This window comes from Chiloscyllium punctatum, chromosome 16 (assembly GCF_047496795.1).
Source record: "Chiloscyllium punctatum isolate Juve2018m chromosome 16, sChiPun1.3, whole genome shotgun sequence".
NCBI classification, from domain to species: Eukaryota; Metazoa; Chordata; class Chondrichthyes; order Orectolobiformes; family Hemiscylliidae; genus Chiloscyllium; species Chiloscyllium punctatum.
The window spans coordinates 3,113,449-3,134,213 of NC_092754.1; the positions used below are offsets into that span (position 1 = coordinate 3,113,449).

A 20,765-nucleotide genomic window follows, 5' to 3' on the forward strand; every position below is an offset into this window, starting at 1 on the left:
GTTCCTTCAGAAATTTGATAATTTGATAAGTGCTACATAAATGCAGTTTGTTGTCGCTGATGCATTGTTATTGCTTGAGTTGACTCTGATGACGAATCATTTCAGTGCAGGTTACATAACCTGGAGACTGTAACTTCTTATGAGATTGGGAGTTCTGCAAACTGCAACCTACTAACTGGCAATACATGACAATCTCCAGGGAACAGTGTCATCTCTCCCGAGAGTACAGCTGTGCAAAACACCACCAACACATCGCAACACCTTCCAGATAGATCTTTAACTTGGTGTGTGTGGGACTGAGGTCTCAACCCATTAATGTCAGTGGTGTCAGCTACAGGTACATGCTCTGGATTTATCCAACGACTCAAACTGACTCTGGTGAGTAAATTGACTAAAATTCAAAAAGATTCATACCATAACTCTATCTTGAGTGGACTTCATGATTGGTAGTTATTTTAGACACTGTGTGATGTGTTGTGTTTTTTGTTGTAAAGAGCAAAACCCTGCATTGTTATTTTTACAGCAATGCATCTGTATTCCAGCCTAGAACAGAAATCAAATGTCTACCATAAATCAATTTTACATTTTCCTCATTAGACTGTTGAAACTCATTAGAACTACATTATGGAATCATAGAATAGTGAAGTACAGGAGACTGTTCTACCCATCTATCTCAAGGCATTCAGTTAACCGCAGTCCCCAATCCTTCCCTCCAGCTCTGCAAATTCTTCATCTTCAGGTTTTGAGAGTGACTATTAATTCTATAGCCACAAGCGCATCAGAGAGTATTCCAAATCTTAGCCACTCACTATGTAAAAATGTCCTTTCTTCTATTGCCTCCAATTATTTTCTCAATCGTCTTCGCTGAGTTGCTCTTGCCCCTCCAGCCATTGGAAACAATTCTTCTTTGTTCATTCTCTCTAAAACATTCATGATTTTAAACACCTCTAACAAATCTCCCCTTAACCTTCTCTGCTCTAAGCAGTATAAGTCGAGAGTGTGTTGCTGGAAAATCACAGCAGGTCAGGCAGCATCCAAAGAGCAGGAGAATCAACGTTTCGGGCATAAGCCCTACATCAGGAATTCCGAGGAGAGTAACCCCAGCTGCTCTGGCTCAAATACAAAACTCCATTCTGACAGCTTTGGCACCGTTCTCATCCCATTCTCAAAAGCCTTTACCCTCATTATAAAATGCAGTGCCTGGAATTGGGGCACAATGCTGTCGTGGCAACTCAGGTGATGTTTTATAAACAATTCAGGAGACTGCCCGCCAAGGTCCTGTATAGTTGCAGCAAGGCATCCCTGCTCCTGTACTCGGATCCTCTCACTGTGAAGATCAATGTACCATTTACCTATTTCATTACTTGCTCCATCTTACTTTCAGTGATTGGTATACAAGGACACCCAAATCTTGTTGAACCTCCGCCTATTCAATTAGGTCAATGGGCTGAGGAGTGGCAAATCGAGTTAACCTTGGATAAATGTGGGTTATTGCATTTTGGTAAAACAAACAGGGGCAGGACTTATAAAATTAATGTAAGGACCCTGGGCAATGTTGTGGAACAGAGAGACCTTGAGGTTCAGGTACATAGTTCTTTGAAAGTCGCATCACAGATAGACAGTGTAGTTAAGAAGGCATTTAGCATGCTTGCCTTCGTTGAGCAGACCTTTGAGTAAAGGAGTTGGAATGTCATGTTGAGATTGTACAGGACATTGTTGAGACCTCTTCTGGAGTATTATTTGCAGTTTTTGTTGCACTGTCACAGGGAGGATATTATTAAACTGGAGAGGGTTCAGAAAAGATTTACCAGGATATTGTCAGGAATGGAGTGTTTGAGTTAAAAATAGTATACTGAGAAGACTGGGACATTTTTCACTGGATCATATGAGGTTGAGGGGTGACGGTATTGAGGTTTATAAAATCATGAGGGGCATAGATAAGGTGAATAATAAGGCTCTTTCCCCTAAGGTAGGGAAGGTTCAAATCTAGGGGGGTATATTTTTAAGGTGAGAGTAGAAAGATTTATAAAGGACATAAGGGCGACCTTTTTACACAGCATGTGGTTTGTGTATGGAATGAACTGCCAGAGAAAGTGGTGGATGCAAATACAAGTTACGATGTTTAAAAGAAATTTGGATAAGTTCATAAAAACAAAAGATTTGGAGGGATATGGGCCAAGTGCAGGCGGATGGGACTTGTTTAGTTTGAGAACATAGTCAGAGTGAGCTGGTTGGACCAACAGGTTTATTTCCATGCTGTATGGCTCTATTGTCGATAACATAATAATCCGGTTTCCTGTCCTTGTTACCAAAGTGGATAATCTCACATTTATCCACATTTTACTTTATCTGCCATGCTTTTGCCCACTCAGTCAACTTCCAAATCATGCTGAAGAATCTCTGCACCCTCCTCACAGCTCACCCTCCCCACCCAGCTTTGTCTTATCTGTAAACATGAAGATATTACATTTAGTTCCCTCATCCTAATCATTAATACATTTGTGGATAGCTGGTGTCCAAGCACTGATCCCTGTAATACCTCACTGGTCATTGGCTGCCCCTCAGAAAATGACTTGTTTATTCCTATTCTTTGTTTCCTTTCTGCCAACCAGTTTTTCATCCAGGTCAGCACACTAACCCCAAACCCACATGGTTTAAGTTTACATGCTGCCCTGTTTTACGGGATCTTAGCAAACAGATCTCTGGAAGGCCAAGTAAGCCACATCCATTGGATCCCTCTAGCAAATCCAAAGTTGCATCCCTAAAAACTTCTAATAGATTTGTTGAGCATGATCTTTCTTTCATAATATATGCTGACTCTATCTGATCCTACCACTGTTTTCCAAGAGCTTTGCAATTAAATATTTTATAATGAACTGTCATGTTTTCCCTACGAATGATGTCAGGCTGACTGATCTATAATTCCCGGTTTCTCTCTACCCTCTTTTTAAACAGTGCAGTTTATTGGTGAACAACCAATCCAGAAGAACTGTTTCCAGAGTCTATAGAATCCTGACTGATGACCACTAATGCATTCACTATATCTAGAGCCACTCCCGTAAATACTGTTGTTGCATTGTTGCACTTTTGAAGGTGCTAGCCTTCAAGTGAGATATTTAACCGAGACTCCGAGTGCTCTCTCAAATGGACATAAAAAATCCTGAAGCACTCACTTGAAGTGTAGCAGGGGAGTTCTCTCTGGATTACTGGCTAACATTTATCCAACAAAACATCCCCTCGAACCAATTATCTGTCACAATGCAGTATGTGGGATCTTGCTATGTATCCTCCACCACAACAGTGATTACACTTCAAAAGTACATCATTAACTGTAAGTTGCTTTAGGATGTCTGGTGGTCGTGAAAAAGAAATCATTGATTTATATACAGTGCATTTTACAACCATTGGATGTCTTAAAATGAAATGCAACCAATGATCTAATATGCAGCCACTGATGTAATATAGGAAACACAGCAGCCAATGTGTAGATAGTAAAAAAACAAAAACAGAAAAATGCTGGATAAACAAAGCAGATTTGTGGAGAAAAAGCAGAGTTAATATTTTGGATCCAGTAACCCTTCTTCAGAATAGACTCTTAACTCTGCTTTCTCTCCAGCATCAACAGCTCTTTGGGTTTTTATATAGATATTAAGTTTCCATTAGCAACAGTCATATGGGTAGAAATCTATTTGTGATTTTGATAGAAGAATAAATATTGACCACAATACTGGAGAGATCCTACACATGCTTGTACTAAATAGTGACTTGCAATCTTTTACTGGGTTATTGAATATTTTTAAGATAGATTCTTGGGGTTGAAGGATTCTCAACTAACACACGACTCAAACATTATCAGGGTGGCTGGGAACATGGAGTTGTGGCGACAGTTAGATCAACCATGATTTTATTGAATGGCAGAGCAAGGTTGATGGACTGAATGACACACTACTGCTTGGAGTTTATATGTTCATATATCCATGGAACAGGCAAAGTGGCCTTGGTTTAACATCTCATCTGAAATATGGCACCTTTGACAGTGAGACAGTCTTTCTGTATTGCACCAGCGTATCAGCTTTGATCTTTCCATTCGAGAAATCCAGGTCTTTCTTTTCTTATTGTTTGCCCTCTGTTGCCCTTATCATTATTATGTTGAATCTCGGGATGTGGGTATTGCTGGTTCAGCCAGTAATTACTGCCTATCCCAAATTGCTCTGGAGAAAATAGTGGTGAACTGCCTTCATGAACCACTACAGGGAAGTGTAGCAGGGATGTGGACGTAGGGATACCTATTATGCTGTTAAGTAGAGAGTTCCAATGTTCTGACCCAGCCATAGTGAAGGTCCAGAGACAGAGATCACCATGTGTCTGATGTGCTTATGCTTCTAGGACCTAGTGGTTGTGGGTTTGGAAGGTGATGTCAAGGGAGCTTTGACAAGTTGTTGCAATGCAACACCTTCATCTACCTATTATATTCGCAGCTACTTTCCCCCAACCCACCCCATTTATCTCACAGACCCCTTCCACATTCCTTTTGAAAAGCTTATGCTCAAAGCGCCAACTCTCCTGCTCCTCAGATGCTGCCTGACTGGCTGTGCTTTTCCAGCACCACACCTTTTGGTAATGTGTGGATTGAGTGAATATTGAAAGTAGTTCAAGAGGGTGAATATTGAAGGGGGTGAAGGTTGAATGGAAAGGATGAAGAGTGAATATTGAAAGGGGATAGAAAGGAGTGAATGTTGAAGGGAATGGATGGGGAGTATGTTGAAAAGGGATAGATGGGAGTAGATATTAAAGGAAATGAATGATGAATGTTCAAGGGGTGGATGGGAGTGAATTTTGCAGGAGGTGAATGGTGGGATGAATGGGGGTTGAATATTGAAGGGAGGTGTATGGGAGTGAATATTGAAGTAGGTGAAGGTTAAAGGGGGTAATGGGAGTAAATATTGAAAGGAGTGAATATTGAAGGGGGGTGTATGGGAGTGAATATTAAAGTGGGTGAAGGTTAAAGGGGGTGATGGGAGTAAATATTGAAAGGGGTGAATATTGAAGAGGGGGGGTTGGATGAATTTTGCCCTTGCAGTGCCTCTCTGGTAGGCGAGAGGACGCTGCTGGCGGAGGTCAGCGGGAGATCACGTGGCTGGCGCGCGCGCTCTCGCTCTCGCTCTCAGGGCCTGGGCGCGGCGAGGAAACGCAGGGGCGAGCATGCGGGGTTTCCCGGGCGTTCGGCGCAGGGGCGGTTCTGGGGCCGCGCCCATCCGGGTGAGTGGCTCTGTCTCCATCTAATGGCCGCGGGCTGGCGCGCTTGGAGCGACTGAGGGGAAAGAGGGAGAGAGCGAGTGTGAGAGGGGGCTGACAAATACAGTAAAACCCGCTACCCCCCCCCTCCCTCCCCCAACTCCATCCGTCACCGAGAGCGACAGAACAAAGAAAGCACACAGAGGAAGAAGAGAAATAAACAGAAGGCATCGAAAGAAGGAAAAGAAAAATCTGAAGGAACAGGTCCAGGGCCTGAAGTCGGAGCCAGAGCCGGGGAAAGGGGGAGGAGGAGGAGGAGGAGGAGGAAGAAGCCGCCGCCTCCGGAGCCCGGGCTGACAGAGGTCGATGCTACTGACCGGGACCGAGGAACTGTAGGTGAGGCCCTCCGAGAGGAGGAGAAGCCGTTACTCCCGGGAGTTTGAGGGGGGGTGGGGGTGTATCGCCGATACCCGGGAGAGGGGTAAATCCCCTCTGCCCCCCCCCCTCCCCCCCCATACGCGTGTGTGGGGGAGGGGTGAGAAATGTCGCGGTTTGAAATTGGGTTTTTTTTGTGTGTGTGTCGGTCAGAGCACGGTCCCCCTTCCCCGATAATGAATGAGTTCCTCAATCTGGGCCCGGACTCCAAACATGGCGATGGCAATCTCTCTCTCTCTCAAGAAATAACGAGGGGGGTATATTGGGTGTAAAATCCGAGCATCTAACTCCAATACTTCGACGGGTCTGAATGGTTTTTCTCTCCCCGCTTCCTGCCCGCAACGCGGCCAAACGTGTGAATTTCCCGTCTTTTTAGTAGAGCCTGTTTTAACATTCGGGGATTGTGCTGGGGGCTCCTCCTTATTTCTTGCAGGGTTGGGTTTCCAGGCTATGAAATTTGCCCATCGCCGAAGATTTGCTTTAGTACAATTGATGTTGCGTCGGATTATTGAATTTTGTCTACAAAGTGGCTTTTTCCTGCACCTCTTCATACCTATAAATGCCTCTTGTTGTCCAAAAGGCCATTACTGATCAACCACAATGCCATATTAAGACTATTTGGTAATCTTCTCTGTTTGCAGTAATCTTACTCCATCGCTTTTTTTAAGTGAAAGAGACTCGCGCCTTGGGCTTTTTTAAACCCCGTTTTCTCGTGTTCATCATTCGATAGTTTTTATGTGATATGGTGCACAGTATTTAAACGGCGATTTTTTTTTACATCAAAGTGCGTTATGTGTACATCCAAGAGGTTTATTCCTTAGTGTATCGAATTTATGATGAGTAATGGGAAATTGAGTAGGTGGGGTCATGCTGTTTTTTGAATCAATGCTTTCTATCTGTGGAATTGTTTGTATTTTCAAATACCGTTTATGTAGGAACAAAGCAACATATATTTTATATATGATTAGAAATGAGTGATTCTTGAAATTTAAGAATTACAAGTCGGTCATGGAGGAAAGCTTTACTGCTGAACTGTTATTCTTCACAAAGCCTGTCTCCATGCACTTGTTAATCATCCTTTTGTTATCCACCTTTAAAATGGTGAAATTGTAGGAGAAATGATGTCTTCATAGCAGACAAAATTAGCTGGGGTCCTAATACTGACTAATGTAAATATCTATCTACATAATATCCATCTACCATTTGGTACAGAAAAATTCTAGCATCAACTGGTCCCCAACTTCAAGTATACCACTGACCACTCCTGATTAAAAGCTTAGTTAAGTAACGTCAGTTTATTTATGTAAATGTGCTAGGAATAGGCAGAGAGGTGGTCAGAGGCAACACTGAGATGATATATTTCCCACTTTGCCTCTGAAATGGGTGACATTGCTAACGTGCCCTGAAATGTATGTACAAACTCAACGTTCCATTTTTTAGTAATGATGATTTGTTAAAGTTGGACCACTGTGTTTCTTTTAATCTCGAAATGGTAGGGCATTAACTGTTGAACAATGAGAATTCCTAACATGTTCTAAACTCATTTAAATTAGTTTCAAATCTCTTGATCTGCAGTTTAGTAGAATTTCATTTAGCATGTTTTTCAGGCTGCATTTGCTTATTAAATAAATCATCTGTCATAGGTTTTTTTTGTCAAAATCCTTGATTTTCAATAAATAATTATGCTTTAACTTTTATATTTATGATTAGAAGTTTAGGTAAGCTTTGGACAACTTAAGCTTGTAATATGAATAAACTCAACTGGAATTTGTAGTACATGGAATTGCTGTATTCGAGTTTTGATGTGCAAAGACTAAACGCAAACTTCAATTACGATACTTATTTGCCAAAAATGGAGTGGAAACTATTCAAACCCTATCTTGGCCAAGAATTTGTGCAGTGTAGTGATAATTTTCTAGAAATTCATATTTTCATGAATGCTGTTTTTTAAATTTAAATTTGTATTGGGTGTACAATTTTGTCTACTTCCAGCTGTTGCTTTTCTTCTATATTGTCAAAGTATCCTCTTAAGACTTTGTACACACCGAACAAAATTAAGTGCAATGTTCTTCATTTGCTGTGTTTGAAATTTAGTTTAGTCTGATGTTTTATCCAGATCTTACTAAATGTAATAACTCTGTATTCAACTCAAGTAAGTTTCCCTCTTAGTGAAGATTATAGTTCTTTTAACCTTTTAGGACTTCACTACCCATTTATTATGTATGAATGAAATACTGAGTACCAAGTTGTTCAGCCACACTTGGCATCTCACATCATTCTTCCACTTCATTCTCCTGCATCCAGTTGTTATTGATTTCACTTGGTCCTTGCTCAGTGGTTTATTCATTTTTACTGAATAATGGATGACTTATCATTTGCCCAAGTACACAAAGGTTCCCAAGAGTATGCAACTATTTTTGTAAGCACCTTCAACACTCTAGGGGAAAGTTGGAGAGTGGAACTAACTGAATTGTTCTTGAGAAGATGCTTGAATGACCTGCATTGAATTGTTCTTGATTCTGAACCTTGAGAATGTGTTGCAATGATAAACCTGCATTTGACATTTATTGTTTGCTTGTGTTTTGATGTTTGGCCTTTTCCCATTAATGATCTTGTTTTTGATTGCTGGGTATAATTCTTATTTTCTACCCAGGAGGCTGTTTTTGAGGTTTCTCCGTGTTGCTGATAAAACAACCATTAGGCAATATGCTGAAGTACATTGATTATGTATTACATTTTTCCCTTTTTATATTTTGCATAAATATCGTGATTTACATCAGGGGAACAGCAGTGGGCATTCCTGATGAAGGGCTTATGCCTGAAATGTCGGTTCTCCTGCTCCTTGGATGCTGTCAGATCTGCTGTGCTTTTCCAGCACCACGCTCTCGACTCTGATTTCCAGCATTTGCAATCCTCCGTTTCTTCTAAGGAGAGTAACACCAATTGCTTTTGCCCAATTACATAACTCTATTCTGATATCTTTGGAACCATTCTCATCCTATTCTCAAAAGCCTTCACCCTCATTATAAAATGCAGTGCCCAGAATTGGGGCACAATGCTGTAATGGCAACTCAGCTGATGTTTTATAAACCTCAGGAGACTGCCCATCATGGCCCTGTATAGTTGCAGCAGGGCATCCCTGCTCCTGTACTCGAATCCTCTCACTGTGAAGACCAGCGTACCATTTACCATCACTTACTCCATCTTACTTTCAGTAACTGGTATACAAGGACGTCCAGGTCTTGTTGAACCTCCTCCTCCTTCCCCCCCCCCCCCCTTTCAGTTAGGTCAATGGGTAGAGGAGTGGCAGATCATGTTTAACTTGGATAAATTTAAGGGTGTCCTCTTTCTGCTCCACCCTATCACCTTTTTGCCCCACCTTCATCCACCTATCACATTCTTAGCCACCTTCCCCCAACCCCCCCTCCAATTTATCTCTTTTCCTCCTCTTCTCCCCCCCCCCCCCCCACCACCGTCCATAAGGCTTATGCTCCTGTGATACTCTTCGAGGAGAAAGTGAGGACTGGAGATGCTGGAGATCAGAGCTGAAAATGTGTTGCTGGAAAAGCGCAGCAGGTCAGGCAGCATCCAAGGAACAGGAGAATCAACGTTTCGGCTCCTGTGATACTGCCTGACTTGCTATGCTTTGCCAGCACCACACTATCAATTTAAATTTCAACCAGCCCAACAGCCATCCTCTCTTGAAAATTGATTTTTACTATTCTGTTTAAAACTGCTTCCTGATTTTTACTTGTCAGTGACTTTGCTTTAATTTTGACTGTACAATCCCAGTTACATGGTGAATCTATGCTTCTATAAAGCCAATAATTCCTTCCTAAGGTGGATCATCCAAAACTGAGCATGCTCTGGGGCCTAGATGCTTTTCAACAAAGGGATTCCTTCCCCTTTGTATTGATGATTGTTTTTTTAAAAAAAATTCTGATGGTTGTACAAATCATTTGTTTTGCATTGGTTTTTGGAATTTTATATATTATTATCTTGAGGTCATTTCTTCCTCCACATTCAGTTTGGATTCAACTTGGTATTTATGATCCTCCTATTACAGTGCCAACAAATTTTAGTATTATCAACTTGCAACACAACAAATTCATGCAATCAAGACATTTATCTTGAAATATTATGCAGCAGTTTCCTTAAAGATGTATGATGTATATACAGCATGGAATCTATTGAAGTAAAGAAATGTGGAACAATACAATTGTCATGTGGGTTGTGCACAACTCCTTTGGTCCTTCACTTTTACATTCAAATTAGAAGAACTGGGCAACAGTTAATAGTTTGATCTGAGGGTTTTGAGCAGGTTTTATGAATGACTTTTGATCAGCTGCACTGTTTGTTTAAACCATATGATATGGACTATGCTTGTAATGCTGTTTTTGTAGTTGTCTAACAAGGGCAAAGTTCAAAGTTTGTGATAAGATTTGTAGCTCGGGTGCTTGTTGTTGTGGTTCTGTTCACCGAGCTGGGAATTTGTGTTGCAGACGTTTCGTCCCCTGTCTAGGTGACATCCTCAGTGCTTGGGAGCCTCCTGTGAAGCGCTTCTGTGATCTTTCCTCCAGCATTTGTAGTGGTTTGACTCTGTCGCTTCTGGTTGTCAGTTCCAGCTGTCCGTTGCAGTGGCCGGTATATTAGGTCCAGATTGATCCAATCAATAAGCACATCGATCTGGACCTAATATACCGGCCACTGCAACGGACAGCTGGAACTGACAACCAGAAGCGACAGAGTCAAACCACTACAAATGCTGGAGGAAAGATCACAGAAGCGCTTCACAGGAGGCTCCCAAGCACTGAGGATGTCACCTAGACAGGGGACGAAACGTCTGCAACAAAAATTCCCTGCTCGGCGAACAGAACCACAACAAGGGCAAAGTATTCATAGACTGGTGGAATGAGCAGTTGAGGTTCAATGCAGAATAATGTGTTGCATTTTAGAAGGAAGAATGAAGAGCAATAGTACAAGCTAAATGGTTCAAGAAGGGAGACCTGACTGGGTGTGTGTGTGTAAAACTTTGAAGTTAGGATAATCAACATACAAGCTGATCCTAAGCTTTGAGTGGAACCATGAAGGACAAATGCCACACTTTACAAAAATACTGGTTTGACTGTAGTTATAATATTGTCCAATTCTTGGGAAGGACCTGAAAGGTCTGAAGTTTACTGGAATGATTTTGGGTTGGATATTTCTATAATGTATATAGGTTGGAGAAGCTGAAGTTTGTTCTTGAAGCTGGAAAGCTGGGACCGGTTTATTAGAGCTGCTTAAAATCAGCTTAGAATTCATAGACTTTTTTTAGTGGTTCATGGGTGAGTAACAAGAATAAGAGGCAACATGAGAAATCACTTTTAATAGTTTAGCATTTGGAGTTGGAATGACTGATAGGGTGGTACTCATAGATTCAACAATAGCCTTCGAAAGGAAGTTGGATAAGTACTGGGAGGAGAAATTTGCAGGGATATGGAGAAATAGTGAGGCAATGAAACTAATTGGGTTGTTCTGAATTGGCAGATTTGGGCTTAATTACATCTTTTAAGGGCATTATTGTTCTGAGATTCTATTCGATAAAATGGTATTCTAGTGGAATATTGAGAGCATTCACACTGGAGCAAAGTAAAACAGCTCCCCTCAACTTTACATTGTACTTAAAAAGACCCTGCACAGAAATGGGTGATAGCATGCTGGAGTTAAGTGTCTTTATATTTGATTTAACAGTAGAGTTGTGGTATTGGAGAGTCTGAGTATCCCACCCCCGTCAAATTATTGAGCTGTTTGGAGACTTGAACCAATGATTTAGAATGTAGATTTAAATAACACCATGGCAGTTAGAAATTTGAAGTCATAGTTAAAGTAAAATATTTGTGGGAGAAGCTTATATCTGACCATGAAGGTGTCAGGTTGTTGTGAAAGTGCAAATGCATTGCCTAACAGCTTTTATAGAGAAGAGAACCTGTCATCTTTAGCCATTTTGTGGTTCCGTTCTCAAGTTGTGATTGGCTGTTCATGGATCAGTGAAACTAGTAGTACAAAGGGCAAGCATTCAGGTTCAGGTAAGAGAAGGCTCTAGTTAGAGCACACCTAGAATACTGTATTGTGCATAATTTTGGTCCCCTTACTTAAGAATATTTACTGGCATTGGAGGCAGTCCAGAAAAGATTTATTAGATTGATTCCAGGGCAGAGGATAAAGTGAGTAGATTCAGTCCATGCTCTCTCGTGTTTGGAAGCATGCAAGGTGAACTTAATGAAACAAAAGATGCTTGGGGGGGGGGCGGGGGGTGGGCTTGTATCTGCTGATAACAGATCTGATGTTGTTTACTCTTGGTGGAAGAGTTGTCCAATTAAGACATAATACATTTCTTGGGGGGAGGAATCAGTCTGGAATTCTTTGCTGCAAAGTGCTGTTGTGGTTGGGTTAGTGATTTTCTCCATTTGCAAGTTAGTTTGGAATTCACTTTCCAAGTATTAAATCTTTAAAAATGCACTTTTAAACAAAGTCCGCAGCATTTGAAACAACTTTTTTTAAACTTGTGCGTAACCAGCTCTCCCTGTTTGAGGGGTTTATCCTTTGACAGATGTACGGACTAGCTGGATTCCAGATTCAAATCATATTCTAGATATTTTTTGATCAGCCTAGTCAGACGTGTTATGATGCACCTCTGGAGCAGGTAGGACTTGAACCCAGGACTCTGAGGTAGAGGCACTCAAATTGTTTTCTATAGTTAAAGGTAGCAGTAGAAATGATTAGTGCTATTTTCAGTCCTATTAAGGAGAGTAAAATTGATTGCAATTACTGCTTGTAGTCAAAATTGACTGAGTATCCCAAGAAACTTTGTACTGATGTTAGGTGAAGACAAGATTGTCAAAATAAATACAAATTGGCCATGTATCACTGAATCCCCACAATGTGGGAAAAGGCCACTTGTCCCATTAATTCTGCACCAGCCCTCTGCAGAGCATCCCACTGACCCAGTCCCCTACCCTATCCCCATAATCCCATGGTTAATCCACCTAGCCTACATATCCCTGGTTGTGACAGACAATTTAGCATGGCCAATCCACCTAACCTGCCTATCTTTGAACTGTGGGAGTGAAACCCATGCAGACACAAGAAGAATGTATAAACACCATATGGGCAATCTCACAAGGGTGGAATCTAACTTGGATCCCTGCTGCTATGTGGCTGCAGTGCTAACCACTGTGCCACTGTAGTAATGAACAAAGATTTCCAGTAATAAATGAACAAAAGTTATTTTTCTTGAAAATTTGTAATAGGATGTATAATGTAAATCTGTTGGAAGCAGTTCAGAGCAGGTTTACCAGTCTAATACCTGAAATGGGCAAATTGTCTTGAGGAAAGATTGGAAAGCTAGGTTTATATCTGTTGGAGTTCAGAAGACAAATAATTGAATGGAAACAACTAAGAGGCGTTAACCGGGTAGCTGTGGAGAACATTCCTTGAGCGAATCGCGAACTACGGACTACTATTTTTAAAAGGTTGGCTGTTTAAAGACATTAGGCAAAATAAATTCTGTAGAGTATGTATTCCTTTCTGAAAAAGTGGTGAAAGCAGAATCTTTGATTATTTCTTAGTACAAAGGCAGATTGACTCTTGAGTATAGGGTGGAAGGTTATTGGGAGTAGATGAGCATGTTGTAATTTGAAGTTGTAATCAGATCAGTGATTTATATTAAATGGCAGAGCAGACTTGAGCGGGCATTTGGCCACTTGCAACATGTTTATATGTTCAAGGTTTTTATGGTCTGCACATTTGGTAAGAATCAAGATCTTGTATATACCTGTATACTTCAGGGAATTAATTGAAATTGATTTATCAGTAGAAAATTTTATCGCTTCAGGGTTATGTTGTGGTCTGTGCTAATTTTATGTGAATTCCTTTTTCCAGTTTATCTTGCATTAAAAAGTCTTAATTAAAAGGAATCTGCTATACATGATCTCAGTTGTGAAGCAGCGCACAGAGCCATTTTGGGTTCCATTATACTGATGGGTTTTTATTACTCCAATTTGTTGCCTACTAAATAATAAAATATGGACCTAATTCTCTGGGCAGAATTTAGCTTTTCATGCTGATTACATGAAATCACTTGTAAAGATGTGATTCCAAATTGATCCTGTTGTTAGAATTACCATTATAGTTAATCATGTTTACATGGAGGACTGTGATCTGACTTTTCTAAGTCTTAATTTCCTTTAAAAGTATATTAGTTTTTCAAAAAGCTGATCATTATTGGAATAACTTGTATGTACAGATGTCCTTGTTTTTCTCTGGGCCTCTTGTGCCAGGGGAGATATTTTTCCGTCAGAATCTGAGAGGTGGTTAGTTCAGCTTGTTAGTGCATCGCGTCCATTGGGACTAGACAAACTATTGTCAGTGCTTCTCCCCACAGGCAGGAAATGGGTGGCTGTTCCAAACAAACTGTCTGTCTGTGTGCTTTATTTAAGACTATTTTAAACCATTTATGGCATAGCATTTATGAATTGATGGGATTTATTGTGCGTTTGCTCAACTTGTCCTCATGAATGTAGTTGTTAGGTATTACAGCTAAGATTTTAAAATGTGTTAATTTCAGACATCTGATTACTATATTCAGTGACAATTAACAGTATCCATGTCTGGTCACATTCTTTCCAAATGTTGATTTGCGTTGACATAAAGCATAGAGTACAGCACAGGTCTTTAGGCCCACGATGTTGTGCTGAGATTTAATCCTAATGTAAAATATAGTAACTTAACCTACACACCCCTCAACTCACTGCTATCCATGTGCATGTCCAGCAGTTGCTTAAATGTCCCCAATGACTTCGCTTCCACCACCTCAGCTGGCAACTCATTCCATGCATTCACAGCTCTCTGCATAAAGAAACCTACCTCTGATATCTCCTTTATACTTTCCTCCTAGTATCTATAAATTATGACTACTTGTACCAGTCAATCCTGCCCTGGGGAAAAAGTCTCTGGCTATTGACTCTATCTATTCCTCTCATTATTTTGTACACCTCAGATATAGCAGATTTGAATCATGTTTTATCCTTAAATTTGGTTTGTCAGGATAAATATAGTATGCTGACATATCAGAATTGGGAGCCAGAGTTGGTCATTTAGCACCTGAGGTCTGTTATGCATTCACTACGATCATGGTTGATCTAGTTGTGGCACTAACAATTTTCTTGACTGTCCCCAATACCCTGTACTCCCTTGTGAATCAAAAGTCTAACTGATGGAATGAGGTGGGAAAAAAATCTAATAAGAAAGGTAAATGACTGAAAGAGTTGACAAAGAAAAAGAACTGGAGAAAATTCTCCCCTTGGTCAATAATGAGGTAATGATAGAGGTTGCTGGCTTCTTTACAGTGCTGAACAATTAATTTCTGAGCTGGCTTTCATTTCTTTCCCAGTTGCTTTATGGTGTTGATTAGGTCCTTGGGAGTACTTGTGTGTCAAAATACGTTTTAGCAGACAATGTGTGAAAGATGTTGCCCATTAGGACTGGTTGCATAGCTCTGTTTTTTGTTACCTGTCCCTACGCAAAAGTGAATTTGCATTTTGGATAAAGCCATTCTGAAATGAATGGTGCAATAACTTTGATCTCCACTATCAAAAGATTATTTCCAATATTTTGCAAAGTTTTCATCAACTTTTTTGTTAAGTTAATATTAATTTTGTATAGAATTGAGATTAAATAACTTTTGGTATCCATGTGCTATATCAGAGCTTGCTAACCAGTTAAAGAAAGAACAAGAGCTCTCACCATTTTTCTCTCTCAATTGGTTCCAGATTGTCAAGGTAATACCTTTAGAGATATTTTTGTTTTTGACAAGTGGACAGCACTATGATGGAAAAAACTGCCCATGTGTTATTGCCCTGAGAGCAATACATCAAACAACAATCAGTAATTGGATTCATATGTGAATCATACCAGTTAGGGGTGGCAAGTTCCTATTCCTGAATGATATTATCAATAATCTGACAACTGTCTAAATGTATTGAATTAATTTTCACTCTTCACCACAGAGATTTGGACCTCTAGTTAGTCTAGCACCACAATCGGTCAGCTGCAATTCAGATATTAAATCCTATAACACGTCTGATTGAGTTTTAATACGATTGCCTTGATTAGCACAGGGATTAATTTTGATCAAGGGAGTATTTCTAAGCTGTGAGCATTAATATTCTGTTTTCACTGGTTTCGAATTATGTAAAGATGAAGGATTTCAAAGTCTGAACTGATCTCAAAACATGCTAGTGTATGGCGCCCTTTTTGAGATTTTCCGTTCTTTCTGGTGTCAGGTCAGATGGTGCATTTAGACTATGGTATTGGTGCAGAGCAGAACAGTTTTGCACCAATACAATTTTAAATGTACGTTTCTGCTAACGATATCCAGCTGTTAATGTAATTCTGAATATTGGGAAGAAGTAACAGCTTTTCACTTTTTTGATGTAGGAGTCTTTGTATAAATACTTATACTGAGAAATTTTCAGCATCACTTGAGAGCTTCTGACTTTTAAGTTGTCAGGTTTCTTACTCAAAGCTGTGATGCACTTGCAGCAAATCCTGTAGCATTGAAATGTCTTCCCCAAGATTAGGTGATGCAGGAAGAGTTAAACTACAAGCAAGGGTCAGCTGTTTGGTTCATTCAACACAGCATGTGGAAAGTTTTACTACATTTTTTTTAAGTAAGCTAGAAATCTTTGACACTGCATGAAGAAAATGTATAATTTGCATTTCCCTCTATCTGTCATCCTTCAAGTTGATTTGTTCAAAATATCTGCAGAAAGTCTAAATTTAAATTGCTGGTTTTATTTTTTGAATTTTGGTTTGGCAGCAGTGCTGCCCTCCACCCCCCATTCTTTCTTCGAAATTTTAAATTGTCTAAAACTCTGTCAATGTCTGTCCTTGTATCAAGTCTCTTCAAACATTAATGTTACTTTTGCTGATCTAAATTAGCTCCTGGTCATACAGTGCCTTGATTTTAAAATTCTTATCCTTAACAAAGCCTTCTCCATCTTAGTCTCCTCCAGCCCCTCTAGTTTTGCAAATGTCTGCACTCTTCTAATTCTGGTCTTTTAAGCATCCCTGATTTTAGTTTTCCTGTATGTGGCATACCAGCATCTTTCTGGGCCCTAGGCTCTCATGTTCCTTTTCTAAAACTTACACCTTTCTTCCTTTAAGACACTCCTTAAAACTGACTTTGGCTAAGTTTTTGGCCATCATATTCATCCTGAAGTGCCTGGAACTTTAATAAAAGATATAAAACTAGAAATTGTTACAGTAAATTGGCAGCTTAATGTTTTTCATTTATCCTGGATCTGCTCGAGACCCTAAGACCTATTCGAAAAGCATTGTATGTTATCGGTGGCATGCTTTTAAAAGAAGTGTTTTAAGACCAACAAGTCAACTCCATAGTTGAAGTTACATGTAAACTGATATGCCATAATGGTGATGCAATATCATTTTTTAAGTTTCAGTTTACCAAACTGATACCTCAACTTGATTTTAAAACCCAAAGTACCTCATGGTACAGAATTAATGCAAAGATGTCGCAAGCTTTAGCAATGACAGCCATGTGAGCACAAACACAATCAAAGACTAATTTGGAAGTTACGCAATATCTTGTTTCTCCTTTTACAATCGTACAATCCATACGGTATGGAAAGAGGCCATTCGGCCCATCAAAGCAAATGCCAGCCCTCTGAAAAGCATCCCATCCAGCCCTAAACTCAAGCCATTCGATCTAGCTTGTCCATGCTGACCAGCTATCCTAAACTAATCTAATCCCAATTGGCCCATATCCCTCAAACCCTTCTATTCTTATACCCATCTAGATACCTTTTAAATGAAACTGAACCAGCTTCTGCCACTTCCTCTGGCAGCTAATTCGATTCATACACCACCCCCTTGATGAAAAAGATACCCCTTGGGTCCCTTTCCCCATCACATTAAAGCTACGTCCTCTAGTTCTGGACTCCCCTACCCGACGAAAAGATCTTGACTATTCACCCTATCTATACCCCATAAAAATTTGTAGACTTCTATGTGATCACCATTCTACCTCCAACGCTTCAGGTAAAATAGCCCAGCCTCTCCAACCCTGGCAACATGCTAGTAAATCTTTGCTGAACCCTTTCAAGAATGGAGACTAGAGTAGAATGCAGTATTCCAAAAGTGATCTAACCAATGTTCTGGGCAGCCACAACATGGTGGATGAAATTTGTGGTTTGTATTTTTCTATGCAAAAATAAGATGCATTTTAGAGTAAAGTATGTTTACCTTTAATTTGTATTAAACTCATGATTGGTCGCATACCACTCTAGCGAGAACTGAAAACCTTGTCAGCTGATATCTGTCCAGTGTTGAGGTCTGCAAGAATTTGTTCCTCAGTAATGTCTTATCTCAACATAACCCTAAAGCCTCTGTGCAAATACAGAGATGAAGGGTTCTTACCAGCATGTGTTGGCACCTGACTCTGGTTTAAAAAACATAAAAGGGTTCTTCTCCGATTTGAAAATATTCTTAAAATCCAAATATAGAATCAGTTAATAATTAGATTCCCAAGACTCAATGTCCCTTTTATTCAAATATTCCCTGTGAAATACCAGTCCCATTACGAGGGTGGATTGTTTTGCTTCCCCTTTCCTGATCCTAGGATCTAGTTCCTGCCCATTGCCCTAATCTAACTGTTTGGTATTAAGTCTGCACTTTAGTTTCTGGTGTGCAATGCTATTAGAGTTCAGTGAGTAGTTTTATAAGGCATAATAATAGGGTTCACTGTTCCTCCTGTTAAATTTTCTTTCCTAAGGTTGTATTCATAGCAGCACCACTTAATTCAGTTTCCTGATTCTAGCACCAGACATAGAGACAATTCTATACGTTCAGGTTTATCAATACTGCAAATGAAGCAGAGAGAATGTAGCCATTTGGCTGTTTTATGTCAAACTAAATGCCCTACAGTTTATACAGAAAAATTTTGTGACTGCTGTAAAACTCTCAATCTGGTTTACGTTAAATCTTTCTGAAAAGTAAATTTTTGAAATATTTGTATTATTTTCTCTTTCCTTGCCACATTCCCTTGGAAATTCCATTGGTTGCACTGCCTTCCAGTACTTCATTAAGCTGGTCATATTCCCAGCATATAAAATTTGTTGTTAGCTGTGCAAATGTATTTAAAATATTAACAATTTAGATAATTAAAAGGGATTAAGATTGAGATAATCTGTTTACCTCTATGTATTAGGAACACTGGGACAGGAATGTACATTATTTAATCTGGTTATATCATTGTTAACAGCATTTTGTATTTTTCGAAGGGTGCTACAAATTAATATTGATCAGAAATATAAATTCACCTTTTCATGTATTAAATTGTCTGCTTGATTTCTTTTTGACTTGTAAGGATAAAAGATTCTTGCAGCACAGACAGGTTTTGATGATGTGTGGCATTTAAGTCTGAGAACTGAGGATATCTGTTGTTTGTGTTTCATAGCCTTTGAAACAGAGCAATGGTAGAAGCCCATTCATTGTATTTCAGAGTTCATGAACCATCTTTGGGAGCCTATACCCTTTAATGCAGAAACGCGTGTTTACTACTGAGATTATATCCAATTGCTTGTATGAGAGTGCAGCTCATATACCAGGCTCAATTTGAGTTGCATCTTGAGGGATCAGCCTTCGCCTTCGCAACTTCAGGGTTCTGTAGTAGGTTAAAATATTACTACATCATCACTTGTGGTTCATGCAAAAAATAATGTTTGTGTAAAAATGGCTGGGTTTGTTTTGAAGGAAGCATTCTTTGTGTGAAGTTGTTTTGAAGTCCCTAACTGTGAGAGTTTGTCTTTGCATCTGTGTAGATGTGATGGGTGTGGCTTCCTTGAAATTACACAAGACAGAAACAGCAGTCAGCTTTCTGATCTTTTACTGGGATAACAATGAATTCAGATCCCACTGCATCTGTGATGTCTGAAATTTTTATAGTTAGCAACAAAGCAATGTTGGAAATCTGAAAGTCCTGGAAGTATGCAGCTTTTTTAAAATAACTGATTTGCATTCCAATTTTCTCTGCTTTTTGTCTCAAGTGGTCAATGTGCTATAGAAATGCTTGAAAGTATTCATGTGGCTTTTGACAATTAAGCTTTACGTTGATAGCACTGGAAACTGTTTAGCTAGTTCTGAATGACTGAGTTTACTATATTGCATTTTTTAAATGTAAGTTTAAGTTTGTCCTCACTAGATCTTATCAGGCTGTACTTGAAGTTCTTATTCCTTTTAAATGGAATTAATGTTATTTCAGGCACAAATGACCTGATCACAGTTCACAAATAATTTGTTTTTTGTTGTTGTCCAGTTGCAGAATCTTCTATTGATCAGTTTTGCGTTGTCCAAATAATTGTTTCTACACGTGTCTGAATGTAACAGTACCCAGAGCTGAAAATGTGTTGCTGGAAAAGCGCAGCAGGTCAGGCAGCATCCAAGCAGCAGGAGGATCATGCCCAAAACGTTGATTCTCCTGCTCCTTGGATGCTGCCTGACCTGCGTTTTTTCCAGCAACACATTTTCAGCTCTGATCTCCAGCATCTGCAGTCCTCACTTTCTCCTGTAACAGTACCCATTCAATCTATCCAAATTAAGACCTCCACCTTCCAGCCTGGGGCAGAAATTTTAAATTGTCTGCTGCCATTCATTTTTATTGAGCTCCTGGAGCTCTGACCATCTGTTGTAGAAACAGAAGTAAGCCATTGGCTCATCAGGTCTATTCTGCCATTCAGTCAGATCATGGCTGATCTGATGATCAACTCCAATTTCCTGCCTTTACCCCATAACCATTGATCCCCTTACTGATTTGAAAGTCTCTTTATCAACCTTAAATATACTTAACCACCCCACCTGTACAACTAAAAATTCACTACCCTCTGAGGAAATTCCTCCTCCTCTGTTTTATATGGATGACTCTTACTGAGATTGCCCTCCTACAGAAAATATATTATTAATGTAGAAAAAGTGCATATAAGATTTACTGGTTGCTATCTGGATGGAAGGTATGAGTTATAAGGAGAGAATGGATA

The 20,765-nt window shown here is 39.8% G+C and overlaps 1 protein-coding gene across 2 annotated transcripts in view; it reads left to right on the plus strand.

Annotated features, from left to right (window-relative positions):
• Window positions 1-5,249: 5,249 nt before the first annotated feature.
• Window positions 5,250-20,765, plus strand: part of LOC140486902 (guanine nucleotide-binding protein G(I)/G(S)/G(T) subunit beta-1) — a 69,383-nt gene continuing 53,867 nt past the window's right edge. Inside the window, exon 1 of one of the 2 annotated variants that reach the window (XM_072585996.1) lies at window positions 5,250-5,627. The gene's annotated coding sequence lies outside the window, so the exon portion shown is untranslated. Of the gene's footprint in view, window positions 5,632-20,765 lie in introns of both variants that reach the window. The other variant, XM_072585994.1, reaches the window with a different exon arrangement.